Genomic DNA, 25,084 nt, shown 5'->3' with positions numbered 1-25,084 from the left:
AGACCACTTCTGGGGCTGCCTTGGTTGGCTCAGACCTCAGCAGCTGCTTCAGGGGGGCTGTGGGCACCCACTCAGATCACCACTGAGGTTGCCCCGGCTTTTGCTGCCGCTGAGGGTACGCCCACACCCCGAGCAGGTTTGCGTGTGGGCCTGGATCCCCGCAGCAGCCAAAGTGACTTCTGCCCTCACTGGCAGGCTCTGGCATGCCCACAGGTTTCCCCTCCACTGATGCTTGGGCCTCCGCCCCCCGCCAAGGGGGAGCCACTCAGCAAACAGAACTGTGTGTGAGCCCAGACCTCCGCAGCTGCAGTGGCAGTTCCCGGCTGACAGCCGGCTTGTGCATGCCCACTCAAACTTCCGCAGCTGTGCTTCTTCTGCAGCTGCTGCCTCTGGCCTGCTTGCCCTGGGCGAGCACTCAGCAGTGGGGGGGGGGTAGTTTAGACCTCTGTATTCCCTATTTGTGTCCCTAACATGGTGCCTGGTTCTAAGTGCCTTTGTTCTAGCTGGGGTAGGGGAGCCTCTGGTGGATGGTGCACTTTCTTTCCTTTGCTGGTGATGCTATTCCCAGGAAAAATGTTCACTTTAGATTTGGGGAGTGACTCAGCCCAGGGGTTAGGATGTCCTCCTGAGGCCCCGGGAAAGTGGCTGTGAGTGAAGGTCTCTGTGAAGTTCCTATAATACAAAGCCTGGGTCTGAGAGTCCTGCCTCCTTCTCTCTATCCGTGTCTAGGCTTTTTTCTCAGCTAAATATAGTCCGTAAGCCCCTTCCAGGATCCAGAGCTCTAGGCTGGGATTCCGATTTTGGGGACAAGGACTTACAACTCGCTGGACAGCCCTCCCCATTGTGAAAGTCCCTCCCAGGTGCAGCTCACTCCCGGGAGCAGGGCAACTTTTTCCACGTCTCTGCCTTTTCTACGAGTCTCAGTATGGGTTCTTTGGTGGTCCTTGGCTGTAGAATCCTCTTAGTTTAGTCCAAAGTTTGTCTTTCACGATGAGTGTTCTCAAATTTAAGTTGTAATCCACCTTGGTTCTGGGAAGTGGGAGTTGGAGCATCTGCCTACTCTGTGGCCATCTTGGAACCTGAGAAAATAATTTTCAACTTAGAAATCAGCATCAACTTAATTATCATTCAAAAGTGACATGACACTTCCAGATATACAAGGATCAAAAGAGTTAACAACTAACAGATCATTATTATTAAAAGAACTATTTGGCCCTGGTGAGTAGCTCAGGTGACTAGGCTATTGTCTTTATAGCCAAAATTCCTAAATTATTTCTAAGATAGAATACTGAACTACTGATCACTAGGTATAATTTTAAGTTTATGTGTTTCTTTTTTTTTTTTTTTTTTGTATTTTTCTGAAGCTGGAAATGGGGAGAGACAGTCAGACAGACTCCCGCATGCGCCCGACTGGGATCCACCCGGCACGCCCACCAGAGGCTACGCTCTGCCCACCAGGGGGCGATGCTCTGCCCCTCCAGGGTGTCACTCTGTTGCTACCAGAGCCACTCTAGCGCCTGGGACAGAGGCCAAGGAGCCATCCCCAGCGCCCGGGCCATCTTTGCTCCAATGGAGCCTCGGCTGCAGGAGGGGAAGAGAGAGACAGAGAGGAAGGAGAGGGGGAGGGGTGGAGAAGCAGATGGGCACTTCTCCTGTGTGCCCTGGCCGGGAATTGAACCCGGGACCTCTGCACGCCAGGCCGACGCTCTACCACCGAGCCAGCCAGCCAGGGCCTGTGCTTCTTATTTTTATATGCTATAGAAGGATTGTATCTTTGGGGGGTTTGTTGATTTTAATGAGTGAGAGAGAGACAGTGAGACAGAGAGAGGAACAGAAAGGGACAGAAAAACAGTAAGGGAGAGATGAGAAGCATCAGTTCTTCATTGTGTCACCTTAGTTGTTCATTGCTTTCTCATACATGCCTTGACTGGGGGAGGAGGCTCCAGCTGAACCAGTGATCCCTTGCTCAAACCAGTGACCCTGTGCTCAAACCAGGGAGCCCACACTCAAGTCTGATGAGCTTGCACTCAAGCCCATGACCTCGGGGTTTCAAACCTGGGTCCTCAGCATCCCAGGCCAACACTTTATCCACTGCACCACCACCTGGTCAGGCTGTATCTTTGGGGTTTTTAATGAATGTATTTATATCTGCCAATTTGAGAAGTGTACAAATGCTAGTGTGTATTAGACAATACACAGTTATGTACTTCTTACTTTTCTCTGTCATATAAAAGTTACCTTGGTTAATTATCCAGTGCATTTTGCCTTCCATGCTCCAAAACATCTAATATCTTCTGAGTTCATTCATGTCTTTTTATTTCTATTACAACCACTGCCTCACTTGCTCAAGCTGTAATTGTCTTTCACCTGAACTATCCTACTAGCTTTTTTTTTTTTTTAAAGATTTTATTTACTAATTTTAGAGAGCATAGAGAAGGGATGGGGAGGACAGGAAGCATCAACTCCCATATGTGCCTTGACCAGGCAAGCCCAGAGTTTCAAACCGGCAACTTCAGCATTCCAGGTCGATGCTTTATCCACTGCGCCACCACAGGTCAGGCCTCCTACTAGCTTTTTTTAACTGTTCCTACAATTTAGGTACTATTTATAAAATTAAAATCAGAATATGATATTCACATCTTTATAACTGTTTGTGCCTGTCCATTGATGGTCTGACCTCATCCATCTGTCCCCATTCATCTTATATTCCTTTTTTAATCATTCTCACTCTTTTGTTTTGTTGTTGTTGTTTTAGAGAGAGAGAAAGACAGAAAGGAAGAGAGATGAGAAGCATCAACTTGTAGTTGTATCACTTTAGTTGTTGATTGATTGCTTCTCATACATGCCTTGGTAGAAGGTTGGTGGAGGACTCAAGCCGAGCCAGTAACCCCTTGCTCAAACCAACAACCTTGAGCTTCAAGCCAGCAACCTCTGGGCTCAAGTCAGAGACCATGGGATTATGTTGATTACCCCACACTCAAGCGAGCAAGCCTGCGCTCAAGCTGGATGAGCCCACACTTAAACCAGCAACTTCAGAGTTTCAAACCTGGGACCTCAATATCCCAAGTTGACACTCTATCCACTGCACCACCACCGATCAGGCTCACTCTCACTACTCTTGAACTTCATAAACTTCCTTTGTTCTCCATGAACATCCTTTTCAACCCAGAGCCTTGGTGCTTGCTATTCCACCCCCACCCCAGCAATGTTCTCTGCATGACTGGATCCTTCTCATCATCTCAGTCTCATATGAAAAGTCACCTTCTCAGCAAGGTCTTTTCTGGCTATCCTATCTAAAGCCTTTTCACATTTTCATTTACTTAGTGCCTATCAAGTACCAGGATCTCAATTATGTTAGTCATTTTTCATTATTTTTTTTCCCCCAACCAGAACATCAGCTCCATGAAAGCAGGGGCCTTATACTAATTATCACTGTTTCCTCAAGGTCAAAAATGTGTCTGACACATAATAGGAACTCAATAAATGAAAGAATGTTAGTAACATTGTTGGACCTTCCCATTGTACCCCAATTCCTACTGAGCTGAAATATCAGGCCTTGCCCAAGACTGCGGGTCTTCCATTTCTTAGCATCATCAATTGTTTTAAGCTTACCGGCCTTAGCCTCCAGGCATAGACCCAGAACAAAGAGGTAGATAGGAAGACTGCAGTGAACATATCTTCTGTAATCTCCCCTGGAATGTTGTCCTTGCCCCCTAACTGCATTCCATCTCTAGTCTTGGAATAGGAACCCCCTTTCAGGAAAGGCATGCATAAAAAGAGACTGCTTAGGAAGCCAGGGTCAGGGATCCAGCAACCCTTGATATTTTTCCCATATTCCAGTGAGATTTTCAGAATCCCACATTTTCCCAATCAAGTGTATCAACCAGTCTGAAGCAAATAAACAAACAAAAGCATATTAGAGCATTTGATTGGTTGCATTTGGGCCTGGTAAGTAACTGATTTATTGATTTGGGTTTCAGAATCTGAGCTGTGGTTCTGCTTTTCTTTTCTTCTTCCAGCTTGGCCAACTTGAATAATTAACCTACTCTGATTAGTCTAATGTTCATTCATTCTACTATAAGCCAGACTCTGTTGTTAGCTCATGGACTGCAGCATGAAACAAGAGGCACAGGTTCCTTGCTTGAGAGAAGCTTCCACTGACAGTGGGTGGGATAACAATAAACAATAAACATAATATACTGCTCACAAAAATATTTCAAAATGAATATGAAGTGATAAAAGAAGCATTTGATTTTTTTATTATTAAAAATGAACATCAGAGCCTGACCAGGCGGTGGTGCAGTGAATGGGGTGTTGGACTGGGATGTGGAGGACCCAGGTTCAAGACCTCGAGGTCGCCAGCATGAGCGCAGGCTTATCTGGCTTGAACACAAAAAAGCTCACCAGCTTGGACCCAGGGTCGCTGGCTTGAGCAAGGGGTTACTCGGTCTGCTGAAGGCCTACGGTCAAGGCACATATAAGAAAGTAATCAATGAACAACTAAGGTGTCGCAACAAAAAACTGATGATTGATGCTTCTCATCTCTCTCCATTCCTGTCTGTCTATCCCTATCTATCCCTCTCTCTAACTCACTCTCTCTCAGTCCCTGTAAAAAAACAACAACAACAAAAAATGAACATCAGAAAAGCAAACGACAAGTCAAAGGAAATTGTTCAATTATGCAAATGAGATGCAATCTCAACTTTTATTTCATCAGTGAAAATGCACTATACAAAAGGCTGAAAGTACTGGAGTATCTGCACGGTCTCTGATCCCTTAATTTTTGTGAGCAGTGTAAATAAGTAAATTATACAGGATATTGGAAAGTGATAAATAAGTACTTTGGAGAAAAATACCTAGGTGGGAGTAAGGAGATGGGGAGCAGAAAGGTAGATTGCAATTTTATTTTATTTTTTAAAATTTATTTAGTTTAGAGAGGAGGGAGAGAGAAGGGGAGGGAGCAGGCAGGATCAACTCTTATATGTGCCTTGACCAGGCAGGCCCAAGGTTTCAAACTAGTGACCTCAGTGTTCCAGGTCAATGCTTTATCCACTGTGCCACCACAGGTCAGGATGGTAGATTGCAATTTTAAACAGAGGAACGTCTTTTATTTTTTTTATTTTTTATTTTTATTTTTTTGGTATTTTTCTGAAGCTGGAAACGGGGAGAGACAGTCAGACAGACTCCCGCATGCGCCCAACCGGGATCCACCCGGCACTCCCACCAGGGGCGAAGCTCTGCCCACCAGGGGGCGACGCTCTGCCCCTCCGGGGGGTCACTCTGCGGCGACCAGAGCCACTCTAGCACCTGGGGCAGAGGCCAAGGAGCCATCCCCAGTGCCCGGGCCATCTTTGCTCCAATGGAGCCTTGGCTGCAGGAGGGGAAGAGAGAGACAGAGAGGAAGGGGGGGGGTGGAGAAGCAGATGGGCGCTTCTCCTGTGTGCCCTGGCCGGGAATCGAACCCGGGTCCCCCGCACGCCAGGCCGACGCTCTACCGCTGAGCCAACTGGCCAGGGCCGAGGAACGTCTTTTAGAATGTGACAGCTGAGCAAAAAGTTGAGGGAGGTGAATTAGATATTCAGCCATGAGAATATCTAAGATTTTCAGCTCTGTGAAAATTGAAGGTTTTCAACCATGTCAATTTCTAAGAGCAAAGTATTCCAGGCTGAGGAAACAACTGATACTAAGGCCTGAAGGCAGTAGCATGCCTGGCGTGGGAAGGAATAGCTGTGTAGCTAGAGCGTAGAGAATAGGAGCAGTGGGTAATGTGGTCAAAGAAGTGATGGGGGTCAGATCATGTCAGATTTTTAGGCAGGGTAAGGACTTTGGTTTTTATTATGAGTCACTTGAGGAATTGTAGCAAGACTTTTAACAGTGATAGCACTCGTTTACATTTTACAAGGATCCCTCAGGAGCTGTGTTGAGAACAGACACAAGTGTAATAGCCAGGAGAACTGTTAGAAGAGAACAGGGAGACCTATTACTATTTTAGTAATCCAGGCAAGAAATGATGGTAGGAGGGAAACTGGTTGTAGATGAGGACAGCATGTCTTTGATTCACTTAGGGTCCCTAATTGGGTCTGAAAATTAAATTGATAAAGATTAATAAGAGGAAAGCATATATATTTATTTTACATGACACAGAGCCTTCATAAGGAAATAAAGACTTGAAAATATTGTTAAATCTGAGTGTTTTTAATACTGTACTAGGTTTGAAGAAGAGCAGAAAGTCATGGAAAGATATGACATGGCAAAGAGTATGAGCTAAGTGTAGTAAACTCGTAAAAACTTAGCAAGGCCTGTTCATTCAGATTCTTCTGCATGTTTGTGTTCCTCCTCTGATAAGAATGTTCCTTTCCCGAGGACCCAGGTTCAAGACCCCGAGGTCATCAGCATGAGCGCGGGCTCATCTGGTTTGAGCAAAAGCTTACCAGCTTGGACCCAAGGTTGCTGGCTGGGGCAAGGGGTTACTCAGTCTGCTGAAGGCCCGTGGTCAAGGCACATATGAGAGAGCAGTCAATGAACAACTAAGGTGTCGCAACGAAAAACTGATGATTGATGCTTCTCATCTCTCTGTTCCTGTCTGTCTGTCCCTGTCTATCCCTCTCTCTGACTCTCTGTCTGTCTCTGTAAAAAAATAAAATTAAAGAAATTAAATAAATTTTTTTAAAAAAAGAATGTTCCTTTCCTGGGGCATAGGGAGGGCACCACTGATATGAGGGTCTTAGGACCTGCTTCAGGAGAAAAGGGGAGAGAGGGAAAGTCAGAGTGATCTTCCTGATTCTGTTGTTTCTTGTATTCCTTCAGCTTAAAATGTTCAACATGCCAAGGTGCTTTGTTTGGGGATAGTGTGTCCTGAATCCCATCATAGTAAAATGATTAGATTCTAGATATAGTTTAAATATAAGCCCACCAGAAGAAATGAATGTGTCATTTGAGAGAAAGAAAGAAGTTAAAGATGACTCCAAGGCTTTCTTTTGAAAAGAAGCTGGACAGAATTGCCATCTGCAGGGATAGGGACAGCCAAGGAAGAATCCGTGTGAGATACATAGTACACTTCCAAGTGGAGAACAGGAATAAGCCAGTGGATACCCATGCCAGAAGCTCAAGAGAGAGGGCCGGGATATATGCTGGCACAATAAAATATTTAAAACCATATAACTGAGCCTGACCAGGCAGTGGTGCAGTAGATAGAGCATCAGCCTGGGATGCTGAGGACCCAGGTTTGAAACCCTGAGGTTGCCAGCTTGAGCACAGGCTCACCAACTTGAGCGTGGGATTACCAGCTTGAGCATGGAATCCTAGACATGACCCTATGGTTGCTGGCTTGAGCCCAAAGGTCACTGGCTTGAGTCCAAGGTTGCTGGCTTGAACAAGGGATCACTGGTTTAGTTGGAGCACCCTGGTCAAGGCACATATGAGAAAGCAATCAATGAACAACTAAGGTGCCATGACAAAGACTTGGTGCTTCTCATCTCTCTCCCTTCCAGTCTATCTATTCTGGTCTGTCTGTCTGTCTGTCTCTCTCTCTCCCTCTTTCTGTAAAAAAACAAAACAAAAAACCCATATAACTGAAGGAGAGTGTAAGAGTAGAGGAAGAATAGGAGATCAAAGTCTGAGTGCTGACAATAGAAATACAATAAGAGACATATTAATTTTAAGTTGTCTCTTAGCCTTATTTAAAAAAAGAAACTGATTAAATTCATTTTAAACTACTTTAACCTAGGATATCCAAAATGTTATTTCAACATGTGATTACTATAAAAATTACTTATTGGCCCTGGCCGGTTGGCTCAGCGGTAGAGCGTCGGCCTGGCGTGAGGGGGACCCGGGTTCGATTCCCGGCCAGGGCACACAGGAGAAGCGCCCATTTGCTTCTCCACCCACCCCCCTTCCTCTCTGTCTCTCTCTTCCCCTCCCGCAGCCAAGGCTCCATTGGAGCAAAGATGGCCCGGGCGCTGGGGATGGCTCCTTGGCCTCTGCCCCAGGCACTAGAGTGGCTCTGGTCGCAGCAGAGCGACACCCCGGAGGGGCAGAGCATTGCCCCCTGGTGGGCAGAGCGTCGCCCCTGGTGGGCGTGCCGGGTGGATCCCGGTCGGGCGCATGCGGGAGTCTGTCTGACTGTTTCTCCCCGTTTCCAGCTTCAGAAAAATACAAAAAAAAAAAAAAAAAGTATTTATTTTTATTTATTTATTTTTTTTACAGAGACAGAGAGAGCAAGAGTCAGAGAGAGGGATAGATAGGGACAGACAGACAGGAACGGAGAGAGATGAGAAGCATCAATCATCAGTTTTTCGTTGTGGCACTTTAGCTGTTCATTGATTGCTTTCTCATATGTGCCTTGACCATGGGGCTACAGCAAACCGAGTAACCCCTTGCTCAAGCCAGTGACTTTGGGTCCAAGCTGGTGAGCTTTTGCTCAAACCAGATTAGCCCATGCTCAAGCTGGCAACCTCGGGGTCTCGAACCTGGGTCCTCCGCATCCCAGTCTGACACTCTATCCACTGTGCCACCGCCTGGTCAGGCTATAAAAAAATTTTTTTTTGTATTTTTCTGAAGCTGGAAACGGGGAGGCAGTCAGACAGACTCCCGCATGCGCCTGACTGAGATCCACCTGGCTCGCCCGCCAGGGGGCGATGCTCTGCCCATCCGGGGCGTCGCTCCGTCGTGACCAGAGCCACTCTAGCACCTGGGGCAGAGGCCAAGGAGCCATCCCCAGCACCCGGGCCATCTTTTGCTCCAATGGAGCCTCCGCTGCAGGAGGGGAAGAGAGAGACAGAGAGGAAGGAGAGGGGGAGGGGTGGAGAAGCAGATGGGTGCCTCTCCTGTGTGCCCTGGCCTGGAATCGAACCCGGGACTTCCACACGCCAGGCCAATGCTATACCACTGAGCCAACCGGCCAGGGCCTAAAAATTATTAATAAAATATTTTATATTCCTTTTTTCCTAGTAAGTCTTTGAAGTCTTGCATGTGTTGAATACTTACAGCAACTTATTCAGGCTAGCCACATTTCTAGTGCTTTATAGCCATGAGGCTAGTGACTAACATGTTAGCAGAGATTTAGAGGCTTAGGAGAAGAAGGTAGCAAAGGAGACTGAGAAGGAGGAATTGGTGAGGTAGAAAAGAACCCAAGACATCATGATATCTTGGAAGCTGTGTGAGTGGAAGTGTGATATTCTGTAGAAGTTATACTAGTTTCAGTTTTCTCAGTGAAGAAGCAAGCCAGGTTTACTCCCCAGGATGCTGAATTGGAGGAGTTATTGGGGGTATGAGGAGAAAGGAGACAGAGGAAGAGGAAATAAATTGGGAGAGGAAAAGATAATTGCTGGACAGCATGAAAATTCACTGGGACTGACAACCATGAATTTAAAGTGAGAACAAGTCAGTGAGGTTGGGTGTTTTTCTTCAGCCACAAGGATCTAAGCAGATAGGCAGAAACTTAAATTTAACCAAGGTAATGGTTTTATGCCCTCCTTCTTGCTGCTACTTTGTTTTGATTAAAGTTATTCTGATTGCACCCTGGCCGGTTGGCTCAGTGGTAGAGCATCGGCTGGCGTGTGGAAGTCCAGGTTTGATTCCCAGCCAGGGCACACAAGAGAGGCACCCATCTGCTTCTCCTCCCTTCCCCTTCTCTTTTCTCTCTATCTCTCTCTTCCCCTCCCACAGCCAAGGCTCCATTGGAGCAAAGTTGGCCCAGGCACTGAAAATGGCTCCATGGCCTCCGCCTCAGGTGCTAGAATGGCTCCAATCGCAGCAGAGCAATGCCCAGATGGGCAGAGCATCACCCCCTAGTGGTCATGCCAGGTGGATCCCGGTCGGGCACATGCGGGAGTCTATCTGTCTGTGGCTCCCCTCTCCCACACTTCTCACTTCGGGGGGGAAAAAAAGTTATTCTGATTGCAAATAACAGAAACCAGCTCACATCAAGTAAATCAAAAAAGAAAATTTATTGAAAGAATTTTGGATAGTATTCAGAAATCAAGGCTACTAAGGGAGTCAGGATACTGGCAGCAGTCAGGAGCCAGCGGTGAGCCAGGTGGCCTCCCCCCACTCCTCCTGCAGCTGGGCTCTCCTCTTCTACTTTTCTAGCCACTGCCAAGTCATCACCTTACTCCCAGCCCGAGAATGCACAGTTGTCTTTGAATTTATTTATTTGAAAATCTGAATGGAACAAGCTTGGACAAAATGGTGTGTGAGTTAAGGAAAATATCATGGGGAAAGGCAACAGCTAATAATTCAAAATATTATCCTATAACATATGTTTGCAAAAACATATAACATCAGGGGCTGACTCCTATTAACTGTTCATAATAAATGAAGTTTTGTGAAATATTCAGTGTTAAAGGGTAATTTTTTAAAAAATGAAATTATGACACCCTTACAAATATAAAATCAACACATCAAAGATTTTATTTAACTCATGCATTAATTAAAGAATAAGTAAGATGTTTCAACCAGTTTAAAAAAGAATTCAATTTTTTTAATTAAAATTTTTTTTTATTAAGTCAGAGGTGGAGAGGCAGAGTGACAGACTTCCACACATGCCTCGACAAGCCCCCTACCAGGTGATACTCTGCCCATCTGGCCTGCTGCTCCATTGCTAAGCACTGAGCTATTTTAGCACCTGAGGCAAGGCCATGGAGCCATCCTCAGCATCCAGGGCCAACTTGTTCAAACCATTTGAGCCATGGCTGTGGGACGGGAAGAGAGAGAGAAACAGAGAAGGGGGAGAGGGAGGGGTAAAGAAGCAGATGGTAGTTTCTCCTGTGTACCCTGACTAGGAATCCAACCTGGGACTTCCATACATCTGGCTGACACTCTACCACTGAATCAACTGGCCAGAGCCTAAAAGAGAATTCAAAGACTAGACATATATGTAGGCCAAAAAAATGAACCTACAAATAGATGTGAAACTATCTTTTTGGGCTTAGGGGAGAGAAATCAATCATACTTTCACTGGACAATTTCGCGTGTGGATAAAACAGAATTATTGGCACTGCTATGTTATCTACAATTTCCAATGTTGTAAAATAGTTCAAAGACAATGAAAGGTGCAAATCCCACAGAATCAGATAACCTAAAAGGGTATCTGACAATTTTTTTGATCCATTTCACAATCTTTCACAATTTATCTTGATAACTGAAAACCTAAGTTGTTGGTAAGAATATGTCTTCATAATTTTCTTACTGCCCAGTATTTTTATGTGCTCAATATTATTTGGTGCCTTTTCCTTTTTAAAAATGAAGCTTTACATTTAATTACTTAAAGCTATATGGCATGCAGAGTCATAGTTACACGAAATAAAACATCAGAAAGACAGTCTTTGGGAAATGTGCCTTAGTTTTTACCCTGTAGGCCCCAGAGTTCTATTATCTCATCTATTTTGGTTTTTCTAAACCATATTCCATCTCTACTTCTTTAAAAAAGTAAATGGGAAGAGACCGCACAGGGCAAGTGGGAGCCGGACTCTGTACTCCTTAAGAAGCCAAGAGGCAAAAATGCCATCACATGCTTTCTTTGTACAAACTTACCGGGAGGAGCACAAGAAGCACCCTGATGTTTCTGTCAACTTCTCTGAGTTTTCTAAGAAGTGCTTAGAGAGGTGGAACACTATATCGGCTAAAGAGAAAGGAAAATGTCAAGACATGGCAAAGGCAGACAGGCCATTATGAAAGAGAAATGGAACTTATGTCCCTCCTAAAAGGGCAACAAAAAAGTTCAAGGATCCCAATGCATCCCAGAAGCTTCCTTCCGCCTTTCCCTTGTTTTGTTCTGAGAACCGCCCCAAAATCAAAGGAGAGCATCCCAGCCTGTCCATTGGTGATGCTGCAAAGAAGCGGGGAGAGCTGTGGAGTCACGCAGCTGCAGGTGGCAGCAGCCTGATGAGAAGAAGGCGGCTGAGCTGGAGGAGGGATACGAAAAGGACGCTGCCGCACACCGAGCTAGAGGAAAGCCTGATGCGGGAAAGGAGGGAGTGCGCCAGGTTGAGAAAAGCAAGAAAAAAAGGAAGAGGAGGGAGATGAAAAGGGTAAGGAGGAGGAGGTGGATGAAGATGAAGAAAATAATGATGATGAATATATTGGTTTTAACACAGTTTCTTTTTTCTTTTCTATAAAGTACTTAACCCCCTTGCTCACAACTCACTTGTTTAAAAAAAATTGAAATGTAAGGCTGTGTGTAAGAACCATTTTTAAACTGTACAGTGTGTTGTTGTTTTTATGCTCACACATTGCCAAATGTGTCTTCAGATAGCCCTGTCCTGGTGGTCTTTTCAATAGCCACTAACCTTGCCTGGTACAGTATGGGGGTTGTAAACCAGCATGGAAATTTAAAGCAGGTTCTTGCTGGTGCACAGCACAAATTAGTTGTCTATCGGGTGATAGTTTTTTTCATTTTCAGTTGTCTCTGGTGCCACTTATATGAAATAATTGTTCTAGTAACTGATTACCACTCTGTAATTGCAAAAAAATAAAAATGAATAAAAAAGTTTTGCAGCTCTTTTGCTGACATTCTGAATGCTTTTTAAGTAAACACATTTTAAAATTAGTATTTTTGTCTTTTAAAAAAATAAATAAGTAAATTGGTCAGACAATTAGTGTTGCGAGCAAATGCTCCTGTAGATCAGAAAATGCCACCCCAAAATATGCCACTTTGACACGAGGATTCTTGTGAGCCGAAGGCAAATGGAGTCTACAGATGCAGAAAGAAGCCTTCTTAGAGCTTTCCCTATCTGACTGAAAGCAGAAACTTCTGAGACATGAGGACTGCCATAAATTTCCGCTCCAGAGGAAGATTTATGGCCGCGAGGAAGACAGTCATTGCTTAGATGCGTCTGCAAGCAAACCTTACTGAAAAAACACTGATCTTCCGTTAGTTTTCCCATATACTTACTGTTCCACAGTTTGCCACCCTGAAAACCTAAATTCATTTTCTTTTTTCTGTCACTTCTCTGCAAATGTACCACTCTTTACTAAGATGTTTTATAAGCCCTGAGTTCTCACCACCCCTTTAAGTTCCTCATCACTGAGTTTCCCCAGCGTGTATGCATTTTGCACATGTTAATGGCCTGCTTTTCTATTGTTAATCTTTGTCAGTTCAATTTCCAGGGCCCAATCATGACAAAGTTTATTTTTTCCTCCCCTATACTCACAAAATTAATATTAAGTTATAGAAGTCAGAATACAGCCTGACCAGGCGGTGGCACAGAGGATAGAGCTTTGACCTGAGACAATGAGGACCCAGGTTTGAAACCCCGAGGTCTCCAACTTGAGTGAGGGCTCTCCAGCTTGAGCGTGGGGTCGCTGGCTTGAGCGGGGGATCATAGACATGACTCCATGATTGCTGGCTTGAGCCCAAAGGTGGCTGGCTTGAGCCCAAGGTCACTGGCTTGAGCAAAGGGTCACTGGCTCAGCTGAAGGCCCCCGATCAAGACACATATTAGAAAGCAATCAATGAACAACTGAAGTGCCACAAGTTGATGCTTCTCATCTCTCTTCCTTCCTGTCTGTCTGTCCTTCTCTCTCTCACTCACTCGCTAAAAAGAAAATGAGAATACAGATATGTTTGTTTGTTTTAGTAGATAAAACTTTTTCTTTGTCTTCTTTGTTCATTTTGAGAACTTTGAAACTACAGAGGCCCTGGCCAGGTAGCTCACATGGTTAGAGCATTGTCCTGATACGCCAAGGTTGCAGGTTCGAACCCTGATCAAGACACATACAAGAATCAACAAGTGGGCCTAGCCAGTTGGCTCAATAGATAAAGCATCATCCTGATGCACCAAGGTCATAGGTTCGATCCCCAGTCAGGGCACATAGGAGAAGCAATAAATGAGTGCACAACTAATGGAACAATGAGTTGATGCTTTTCTGTCTCTCTCTCCCTCATCTTCTCTCACTTCCCCTTTTCCCACTCTCAAATCAATGGGGGGGGGGGAATTAAAAATCAACCAATGAATGCGTTAATTAGTAGAACATCAAATTGATGATTCTCTCTCTCCCTTCTCTCTAAAATAAATAGATAAGTAAGTAAATAAATAAATACAAAGAAAATACAGAATATTATTTTCTATATTTTCCTTTCCAGAATTGATAGTAGTAACAGTCATATTTTTCCAGTTGTTGGTTTTTGGTGTTTTTTTTGTTTTGGGGTTTGTTTGTTTGGGTTTTTTTTGCTAAATTATATTATTGTTCCCAGATTATTCAGTCTTTTCTGAGAGAATTGTATGTATTCTTTCCTGTTGCCAGTGATTTTCAGGACACATCCCACACATGTCAGGCTTGGGACTTGACTTGCTTTATGGGTTAAAAAGCGATGTCCTACTTCTTAGCTGATACTTTAGTAACCATAGCTTTTCTTTGGTTACTAAAGAAAAAACTTTTTTCTTTAAAGAAAGTCCACTTTTCTTTCCCTATGAAAACAGCTTCTCTTCAGCAGAAACTTTTGCTTCCACTTAAATCTCAGAATGAAGAAGATATGTAGAGCTGAGTCCTAGCCAACATGAAGCAGAGATAACATGAGCAAGAAACACAGAATAAATTACCTATATTTCAATCAGCCTTAGGATTATGAGCTTTTGGATTGAGGCAATATAATTTATTACTGTAACATCACTTACCTAAGTACTTCTTCTTTTTTTTTAAATTACACATGGTATATGTAAAATCAGCCGTTGAATTTTACATCCCATATTTTCTCCTTGAGGATTCACTTTTCCTCTCATTGAAACAGTTCTTTCAGTGGGAGTCTAAAATGTTTGAGTCCCTGCATGCCTGAAAATGTCTTTATTTTACCTTTACATTGAAATCATAATCTCACTGGGCACAGAATTTTGCATTTACCATTATTTTATTTCACTATTTTGAAGATTTTATTCCATTGTCTTTTGGCATCTGTTGGGCCAGTATCTGCCGCCATCGTGGTCATTCACATGCAGGTTCTCATTAGATTTGCACAGATGGTAAGGAAACTGGAGCCAAAAAATGGTGGGCCGTTCCTTTATTCAAGTATCGTACCAGCCGACAAGCAAACACATAGGGAAAATACTTCCCTCTTCATTCATTCAGAGCTCACAATGCTACTGACACATTCTCTGGTTCCACAACCAGGAGAATCTTCTCCTTTTTTTCCTAGAATCAAAGGCCTCACCGGTCCCCAAACCCCTCACCTCTGGTTCCCCATCTGCCAACATGGCTTCTTAATCTGCAAAACTGGCTTCTCTCCCTTTCCCTGCCATCTTGGCTTCTTTCTCCCTCTTCTTCTTCCTCTCCTTTCTTTTTAAAACTTTTCTGGCACAAAACCTCTCCTCCAGCAACATTAGCATAATAATGGTCCTTCCCAAGCAGGAAGGTAATTAACAATTTCACAGATCACATACCTGGTGCTGCCCAGCGCCATTTTTAACAATAAAAGTGAGCAAACTTAAATAACACAAATTTTACAAACTTATTTGCCCAACAGCATCTGCTGTTCCTTATGAGAAAGTCTGGTATCGATGTGATTCTTTTTCCTTGGTAAATAATCTATTCTCCCTTTTTGGAAGCTTTTAATATTTCCCTTTCTTGTTTTCAAGTGTGGCTATGAGTTTTAAAATCTATTTTACGTGTTCAGAGAAGGAGGAAGTTTCAGCATCTGCTCCATCTTTTGTCTTGACCCAGAACTTGGTTCCTGCATCACTAAATAGAGCAAACTTATTTTGATGACATGTACTCATCATTTTGAATCATCCATTTTGTATAACGTTGCAGAAGTCTAAGACGAATGATGAAATTTATAAAACTATTTAAATTTACTCTGTATCATTAATATTAATAAACTTCTGTAGGGTTTTGTTTTTGTTTTTGTTTTATTCAATAGTTCTTATGTCTTCTTTTAGAGATCGCCGCTCTTCTTTCAGGCTGTCAGCTGCCTCTTCATTCAATGCCCAGGTACCACCCATAGCAAGCTTCTGCATGTTGCTTGGCCTCTCTCTGCTCTCCAGCTGCCTCTGAATGATTCCCCTCGCTTTGTTGTGCAGGGCAGTTGTGTCTCTCTAGCCCCTGCCTCCAGGCTCAGCTTGCGGTTTCACTTTGAAAACCCAAAGGATTATTCACGTGCTCTAGTACACAACGGGTTATGTCTTCTGACTCCTTTACTTTTTTCTACCAGTTCAGCAAACAGGAAGAAATGGTATAGAAATTTCTTTCCTCGTTGATATAAATCATGCTGCTATTTTAATTGGACTTGTGTTTGACTCATAAAGGCCAAATAAAAGCTTCTTCTTTTTTTTTTTTTTACCCCACATAGATAAATTTCATAAGTAGGCAGTTTGAAGCTAGTATTGTGGCTCCTCAGTCATTAGGGACCCAAGCACTTTCTATTATTCCGTTTGGTTTTCCTCAGCATAAGGCTTTCAAACTCATGTCATTTCACAATCGCAAGATAGCTGCCACATCTCCAGTCATCACAGCCACATTCCAGCAGGACGAAGAGGAAGATAAGAAGGGCAAAAAGGTATGCTTCCCACCTGAGTCAACCCCCTTTAGGAGAAGTTCTCAGACCTCCACTTATATTTCATTGTCTACCTCTAGATATAGGGAAATATTTTGTTGTCTCAAATAAATTGAACATATTGTCTTTATGCCATCACTGCTGGTTGCTCCACAGTGTACATTAGCTTACTTTCTAGTTTTCAATTATATTCTAGTTAAATGGGATAGGTCTCAATTTTTAAAATAAATATAAGTGTTTTGATTTTCATGGTGTTTGGCTCCTTTCAAAGATGAAATCAATAGTTATAAAAATAGAGAAAACATTAAGTGTCAAAATCACTGACTGTACCCAACTTGCAATACCATTCAGGGAGCATTGTAGAATTGGCAAGATTAACTCACACAATTGCCAGTTAATTCAGTTCCAGGTTTACTGAGTGGCTTCAATGCTGCTGGCTGGGCACCAGTTACCTGTGGTGGGTACAGGGAACAATCGAAATGATCCAATTTCAAAGACTCATATGTGCCTGGAAGCAGGGGGAAGCCACCAAATAATTTTACACAGAGAAGAGATGTGATCACATCTGTATCTCAGAAAAAAATCCCTGACTATGCAGGGTGAACTGGAAAAGAGGATTGAGGTAGGGGATCTTATTCCAGAGTCAAAATATTGTTCTGCATTGCTGTGCCTTTGCTGTCCAAAGCACATCCACCTCACATTCTGCACCATGCGCCCGACCTATTATTAAATCCTCATTATTCCTACCTTTAGGTTTTCTCACTCAAACTTTCAATTCTGTGTCTACCTTCCTGAAAGTTCTGAAATAGTTCAAGGGACTGTCTAGGGTCAAGAGTTTATTCTGTCTTTATTTATTTGTTTTCACGTGTTTCTTGAGCTTGTACTATGCTCCAGGCTCAGTGTTATGAGCAGGTGGATCAGAATGAATTCTTGCCCTCAAGGCATGGACAAGTTATTTTTGCTTCCCTTTATGCTTAAGAGTATTAAGAATCTAGAGCTAATTTTGGCTGGAGAAGGGAGACAAGGCGGAAGGGCATAGCAAGAATCAGAACAAAAATGAGCAGTCTTGGCTTCGGAGCAGTGAAATCAGGAAGCCAGATCTGTCCTCCGGGCCTAGTACTGGTGTCCCTAACCCCAGACTTCCCCCTCCCTTTCTACTTCCCCTTCTTCCTGCTCCTGTCTCCTCTCAGCAAAGCCTGGCTTCCATTCAAACTTTCCGGAAATCCCCTACCCAATTTCCAGCTTTTGAAACAATGGCTCTCTGGAGACTATTCCTATTGTCCTTGGAACTGGAACAATGAGAGAGTAGAGCCTCCTTTCTGGTTTCAGATGACACCCTTGTTCCTAGCCTTCCCCCAACTCCCCACCACAAAGTAAAAGCTTCCTCGATTCTCCAATCACTGTCTCCATCTGTACAAAGGCAGGGAGTTGTGGGAAGTAGAAGAGAAAGCACTTTTCTATTTAAACTGCTCCTGCAACCTCAAGTCCATCCCAACTCCTTAAGGACTACCTCGGACCTGTACTCTCCTAACTGGAACTAAAGGAATCTCTCCACTGGACTGCAATTGGACACCTGAGTGTGTTGCGGGTTGACAGGCAAGCTCAGGGCTTGATTTCGTGTTTTCTAAATGTCTTTTGATGCCTTAGTTCCCCCACACACACACCTCCCGCCACTGAGATGAGAGAACCAGAGGCCATTCTAAAAGGACTGGAGGTCTTGTTTTCTTTCTCCCACTACCCAGCTCCACTTCCACTCCCAACTCTGACCCCAGGAGACCCCTGTTCCCTTTCTTACCCAGTTCTGCCAAAAGGTTTGTTATATGGGGGAGGGGTGCAGGCAGGGCTTTTCTTGCACCATCCTGGCGCCTGACTAGATCGGGTTACTGGAGGCAGTCTGGATTTGAATGTGCAAATAAACAGAAGTCCCTTTGATCCAGGAGGCTGAGAGAGAGGGAGGGTGGAAAGCTGAGTGCCTTGGTCAGAGAAATGCGGGCAGGGTACTTGAAATAGGGTTTGGGGATCTGGAGCATGAATTGTCCTTATTCCTTTGACAGGACCGAAAACCTATTTTAAAAACAAAAGATCCAGAAAGAAGCAGCGACCCAGCCCAGGTATTTCAGACTCCCTCTGGGAACCAAATATTTCACCAGCCTTTATTCCTGTTACCAGGAGGAGAGGGGGTAGCTTGGAACCTACCCTCCCTTAAGCCTCTCCCACCTTTGGGATATCTTAGAGCCACTTGGGAGGGAGAGAAGGAACAGAACTATGCGTTGTATGTGGTTCATCATGGTTCCGGGTGGGGCGGTAAGTCGGGAAGGGGTAGGGCCTATTGTCTCCTGGGCACCAATCCACAGCCACAGGCAGGTTCAGAGGGAGAAACAAAGAAGGGAATGGGAGAGCACAAAGGGAGTGAGGAATGAAATGGTAAGTAAAGGCAAACAAAAGTGAACTGGGGGAGACAAAAGCTGGGAACAATATTCCCCAGGCAATAGGCTCAGGAACAATAGGGACACTGACAGCCCCACAAAGACACCACTGTCTCGGAGTAGACGTTATCTCAGGCAGTGGTTGGCAGCCCGCTCTGGCTGCAGCTATTTTCAGTGCCGCTTTTGTGCCATGCTGAACAATATTCCTTGCATGGCTGCTGATAGAAAGATGAGAAGGTTTCTGTTTGATTCTCCTCTTCCTTCCCTCCTCCTCCCTCATTTTCAACCCCCACCAGCTCCAGGCATTCTGAGCTCAAGTCAGTGGCCTGGTTAAGAGAGAGAGAGAGAGAGAGAGAGAGAGAGAGAGTGTGTGTGTGTGTGTGTGTGTGTGTGTGTGTGTGTGTGTGTGTCTGTCTGTCTGTCTGTCTGTCTGTTGGGAGGGGATCAAGGAACCAAGCAGGGAAGGTCTCTGTCAGGCCTTTTAGTTGCCCTCAACTGTACCAGGGCCTCCGTGGAGGGAAGAGACTGGAGATTAGGGCTGGAGAACTGGGGTGTGTGGGAAGGATTGTTCCAAGAAGTGGATTCTGCTCATCACCAACAATTGCAAGACTGGCCTGAGCTCTTCACTATAAAAATGCCCACTCTGCAAGTGTTTTGCCTGTTGCAACTGGCTGTTCACTTAATAGCCAAGGCCCTAAGGGGGTCTTACCCTGCTCTCTGTCCCCTTCCTCCTTTGTGCCAGCAATTGCTCCCCACCCTACCCAAAGAGCCACTGCTTCTTCCCATCTTTGTGTATAGTTTTACCAGTTTCCTTAACTAGCTCCCAATCTCCCCCACCACCCCACCGCCTTTCCCACTCCAAGTTGAATGTAAGGACCAGGGTAACTAGTCCTAGCTTGGGGAAGGACTGTTGGTAGCACTGGATATTCTGTAGTCCCAATGGCCATTCCCACTGGAGCACCACTGATCCCGGCCCACAGAGTTAGCCACTCCCTGCTGAGTATCTCCTCTATGCTCCTTCCTAGAAGAACTCTGACTCTAGACTATTGGATCAAAGGTGTCCTTTTTCAGGGCTACTTTGTTCATTAAGCTGTGTGCTCTCAGTTTGCTCAGGGTTGTAGTCCAATACGGCTGATCCCAGGGGATTAGAAAGAACCCTATACTTTTTCATCTAACTGATCTTGGTATTATTCTTATTCTCTTGTTATTTTTCTAGGTGGCTAAACTACATTGCAGATTCTTGGCTTCCTCAAAAAATGGAGGAAACATTGATTTAAAATTTTCAGGGAGGGAGAATGCCTTCCTAAAAGACGAGACACTCAGAGGTTGCACCATCACTTAATCTGTGGTACTTGTGGCTATCCATTCAGATTTCTCAATACAAGTAGCTCTTTGAAGACAGGAAACATTGAATACCTCTATTGGCTAACTCATTGCATTATTGCACATAATAAGTTCTCAACGAACACTTGTTGGATTGGACCAAATTTAGAGACTCAGAAGAAACCTTTAAGCTTATCTAGTGCCTTGCTACTCAAAGTGTGGTCCCTCGACCAACAACATTAACATCACCTGGGAGTTTGTTAGAAATGTAGAATCTCAGGCTTCACATCATAGCTTTCTAATCAAAATCTGCTGTTGAACAAACTTCCTCAGTAATTCAGAGAGTCCTTGAGAATCACTGATCTAATACAGCTTCTCCCTCCTTCCCTCCCCATAACTCTTGCCTATTTTATGACAGTATTGCCATCTAGAGACTAGAATTATAGAAACTATAAGCCAGCCCAGGACACCAAGCCTCATCTACAAGAAGACCACTATAGAGATGATCTCACCATCTATGGTAACAATCTATTTCACAGCTAGAATCAAATTAGATTGAACAGAATTAAGTTGGCATTCAAAGAATCTTAGAAGTGGGACCTTGCTTGTTAAGAAAAAGTTTACACTATCTATTATGACTTCCCTGGATAATCCCTGTAATGGGTAGTTTTATGGATCAACTTGACTGGGACATGGGTACCAAGATATTTGGTCAAACATTATTTTGAGTGTGTTTGTGAAGGTGTTCCTGATGAAATTAACATTTGAATTGGTAGGCTGAGTAAAGTGAGTTGCCTTCCCTAATGGAGGTGAATGTCATGCAATCAATTGAAGACCTAAAAGAAACAAAAAGGTGGAGTAAGAGAGAGTTCTGCTTGCCTGACTACTGAGCTGAGACATTGGTCTTCTCTTGTCTTTGGACTCAAACTGAAACATCAGCTCTTCTTGTGTCTCAAGTCTGTCACTTTTTGGACTAAATCTTAAACCATCAACTCTTCTGGTTCTCAGGACTTCGAACTTGGACTCAAACTACATCATCAGTTCTCCTGAGTCTTTGGCTTGCAGATTGCAGATATTGGGACTTATAATCATGTGAGCCAACTCCTTATAATAAATCTCCTATACAGTTCTCTGTTTCTGGAGAATCCTGAATAACAGATTTTGGTACCAACAAATAGGGTACTGCTATAATAAATACCTAAACATGCGGAACTGTGAACTGGGGAGAAGCTCACAGATTTTCACATAAGTACTAGAAATAGGTATGTTAAGGGTGATTCTGCTGAGATCTCAGGTGGAAATTAGGAATATGTTACTAGAAAGTGGAGGAAAAAGTGACCCTTGTTATAAAATGGCCAAGACTTGGCTAACTACCTTCTATTGTTTTGTGGAAGGTAGGACTTGCAAGCAATAAAATTAGATATTTAGCTGAGGAGATTTTTTTAAACATAGTATTGGAATAGCTCAGTTCCTCCCAACTCTCATAATAAAATGTAAAAAGAGAGAAATGGATTAAAGAAGGAATTATTAAGCAAAAAGAAACAGAACTTGAAGATTTGGAAAATTATCATCCTAGTCATACAATAATAAATGGGAAAGCTTGTTTCAATGAGAACACTGAAGGTGTGGCTAAACAACGACTTCATAAAGAGATCATGGGTGCAACTCATGGACTTAATCAGCTATCTTTGTAAGAGCCAGGAATATAAATGTGAATATACAAGCAAAGACACTGTCGGTGTGAAGTAAGGGGACAGAGAAAATAAGATGAAATGAAGGAAGGTTGTGGACTTTTTAGATCCTACAGAACTGGACCAAAGAGCTATTTAGCTGCTATACAAATATGTGCTATTCTCAAGAGAGGGAAAGAATGATCCTTAAGGTAATTCAGAGATCATCAGGACTGCCTCCTTGGTTTTGAAGAGTGGGGCTGCTGCCTAGGTTTCAACAAGACTAACGGCCCCTGATTAAAGCCTTGGGGATGGGTGACCCAGAGTGTTAGGGTCAGAACTGTGGAGGTAGGACCACTGGAACACTGTTGCAGTGGGTACTGAAGGCAGGGTATTGAGCCAAAGAAGATTGTTCTCTAGTCTTAAAGTCTAACGGAATTTGCCTTGCTAGGTTTTGGAGTTACTTGGGACCCATTGCTCATTTCTTCTTTTGGATTTCTCCCATTTTGAATGGAGCTATCTAGGCTATGCCTGTCCATCACTGTATTTTGGAACTGCATAACTTGTCTGTTTTCACAAGTTCGTAGCTGGAGAAAAATTTTGCCTCAGAATGAATGTGTCTCAAGTGGCATGCATACCTGATTTAGTTGATATTTATGTATGATTTTATATCTTAGGATTAATATTGGAATGAGTTAAGACTTTGGAGGCTGTTGGAATGGAGTAAATGTATTTTGCATGCAAGAAGACATGAATTTGGGGGGCCAATGTTAGAATACTATGAACCAAATTGTGCCTCTCTTCAAATTTATATGTTGAAACCCTAATTCCCAACATGACTGTGTTTGGAGTAAGAAAGTAATTAAGGTTAATGAGGTCACAAGGGTGGGGCCCTGACAGATTTAGTGTCCTATAAGAGGAGACACCAGAAAACTCATTCTCCCCACCCTCCCAATATGTGAGGTCACAGTGAGAGGGCAGCCATCTATAAGCCAGGAAGAGAGCTCTTACCAAACTGACCCTGCGGGTCTTTGATCTGGGACTTCCAAGCCTCCAGAACTGTGAAAAATAAATTTTTGTCTAAGCTACCCAGTCTACAGTATTTTGTTATGGAGGCCTGAGCTGATTAATACAATCCCTCATGATGGCAGAGAAGGAGAGGCCTCTAGACCTGCACAGGGTAAACTGGGGGCTCTGGAAGTGCCCCACAGCAGAGGACACACAGAATCTCATTAGTCCTTGTTGGGCAAATGGTTTGTAAATTTTGAGTTTGCTCACTTTTATTGTTAAAAATGGTGCTAGGCAGCGCCAGGTATGTGATCTGTGAAATTACTAATAACCTTCCTGCTTGGGAAGGGTCATTGTTATGCTAATGTGTTCTGAAAGAGAAGTTTTGGTGCCAGAAAAGTTTTAAAAAGACAGAAGGAAGGAGAAGAAAGAGAAGCCAAGATGACAGGGAAAGAGAGAGAAGCCAGTTTTGCAGAGTAAGAAGCCATGTTGTCAGATGGGAACCAGAGGTGAGGGGCTTTGGAACTGGTGAGGCCTTTGATTCTAGGAGGAACTGGAGAAGATTCTCCTGGTTGTGGAACTGGAGAATGTGTCAGTGGCTTTGTGAGCCCTATGTGTGTGTTTGCTCATCAGCTGGTGTGAATCTTGAATAAAGGAATGGCCCACCATTTTTTGGCTCGACTGTTTCTTTACTGTCCACCCAAATCTAATGGGAACCTGCATGAAAATGGCCACAACGGTGACGGCAGCAACTACTGACCATACTCTCCTCCAAAGCAGAGATGGTAACACTTCCCCCTTTCCACCGCTGTCCTTGGTGAAGACAGGAAAACAGTGATGAGCCTGTGGGGCTGCTGCGTGCTCTATAACTCAAAGCAACTCCCAGGCAGGGGTGGAGACTCAAGACCTTGATGAGTATTCTAACTCAAAACTCTTTCCTTAGACTGAAAATTTTTGCTACTGTTTTTTAGACAACGGTGCTATCTTTCCAACTTGTAGGGGGAAAAGTTACAAATAAATAAAATTAAAATTTATTTATTTTCCCCCCATAAGTTAAAAACAATTCTCAAAACATCTTTGTTGGTGCCTATTTATCAAAAGCATTATTCACATGGTTGCTTTAATCCTAATATGTTAAATTATATCACCTTCTATAAAGATCATTATGACTCTCCTGTGCTTAATTAATCTAAAACATTTACCAAACCTTGCACAGTGTTTATTTGACTGTTTACCTCTATCAAACCAGTTAATTCTCTCCAATGAAATGAATAGCGGTGTAATTTCTGATCTGTGGGCAGTCAGTCATGTTTTGGGAGGAGGGGAAAGTGGCTGGACCTTGCAATCTACTGACCGGTCAAACTGGAAAATCAGCTTTTCAAAAATGTCTTTCTGCCTTCTCCTAGGCCATTTATCTTAGCTTTCTTAAACTCCCACTCCCCAGATTAGGGGAGGGCAGAAAAGAGAAAAAAATTTAATGTTTAAGATGGACTGCCATTCAGTATGTTGATAATTCATTTTGAATTCTCAGCAACAAAAGACAGGGATAGAGGTATTATCATTGGTTTTGCAACATTCAGCAAGCAACAGCAGCCCCAGCAGCAGCTGTGTCCTTAGCTCTCCTGATCCATGCAGCACAGCCACTGGGCAGTTCTGGGATAACAAGAGCCTTGTGTTTTCACACCCTCCCAGTATGTTTGTGTGTGTTTTCTGACATATCCTAATCATAGACTGGCTACTTCTGATATATGGGAAGGTCCTCTGGTCAACACACACAGGGTGTAGACACAGAGGATGGCACCATCTTCCAAGGTCTGAGAACGATCCTATATGATCAAAGCAGCTAGTGCTAAGCAATGGCTCCAAGTTCCTAAGGAAGTTCAACAAAATAGAAATTAAGATACTGCAGGGAATACCAGGGACAGAGAATTAGAGTGCCTACTCCCAGAATGTCAATGCAGGTAGCAGAATATATTATACTACCCTGAAATACGCCACTTTGGCATAAAGATTATTTTGAGCTGAAGGGAATTGAGAAGAATTAGACACAAAAAAAGCTCTCTGTGCTCCCTTGATTTGCCTAAAAGCAGGACATAAATTTGTAAAGGTGTCCCCCATCCCTGCTCTACCAAGAAGGACAGAGATAAATCACTAAAGACAAGTTTTAGACT

Source organism: Saccopteryx leptura, chromosome 2, assembly GCF_036850995.1.
Source record: "Saccopteryx leptura isolate mSacLep1 chromosome 2, mSacLep1_pri_phased_curated, whole genome shotgun sequence".
Taxonomy (NCBI): Eukaryota; Metazoa; Chordata; class Mammalia; order Chiroptera; family Emballonuridae; genus Saccopteryx; species Saccopteryx leptura.
This window is presented reverse-complemented; position numbering follows the sequence as displayed.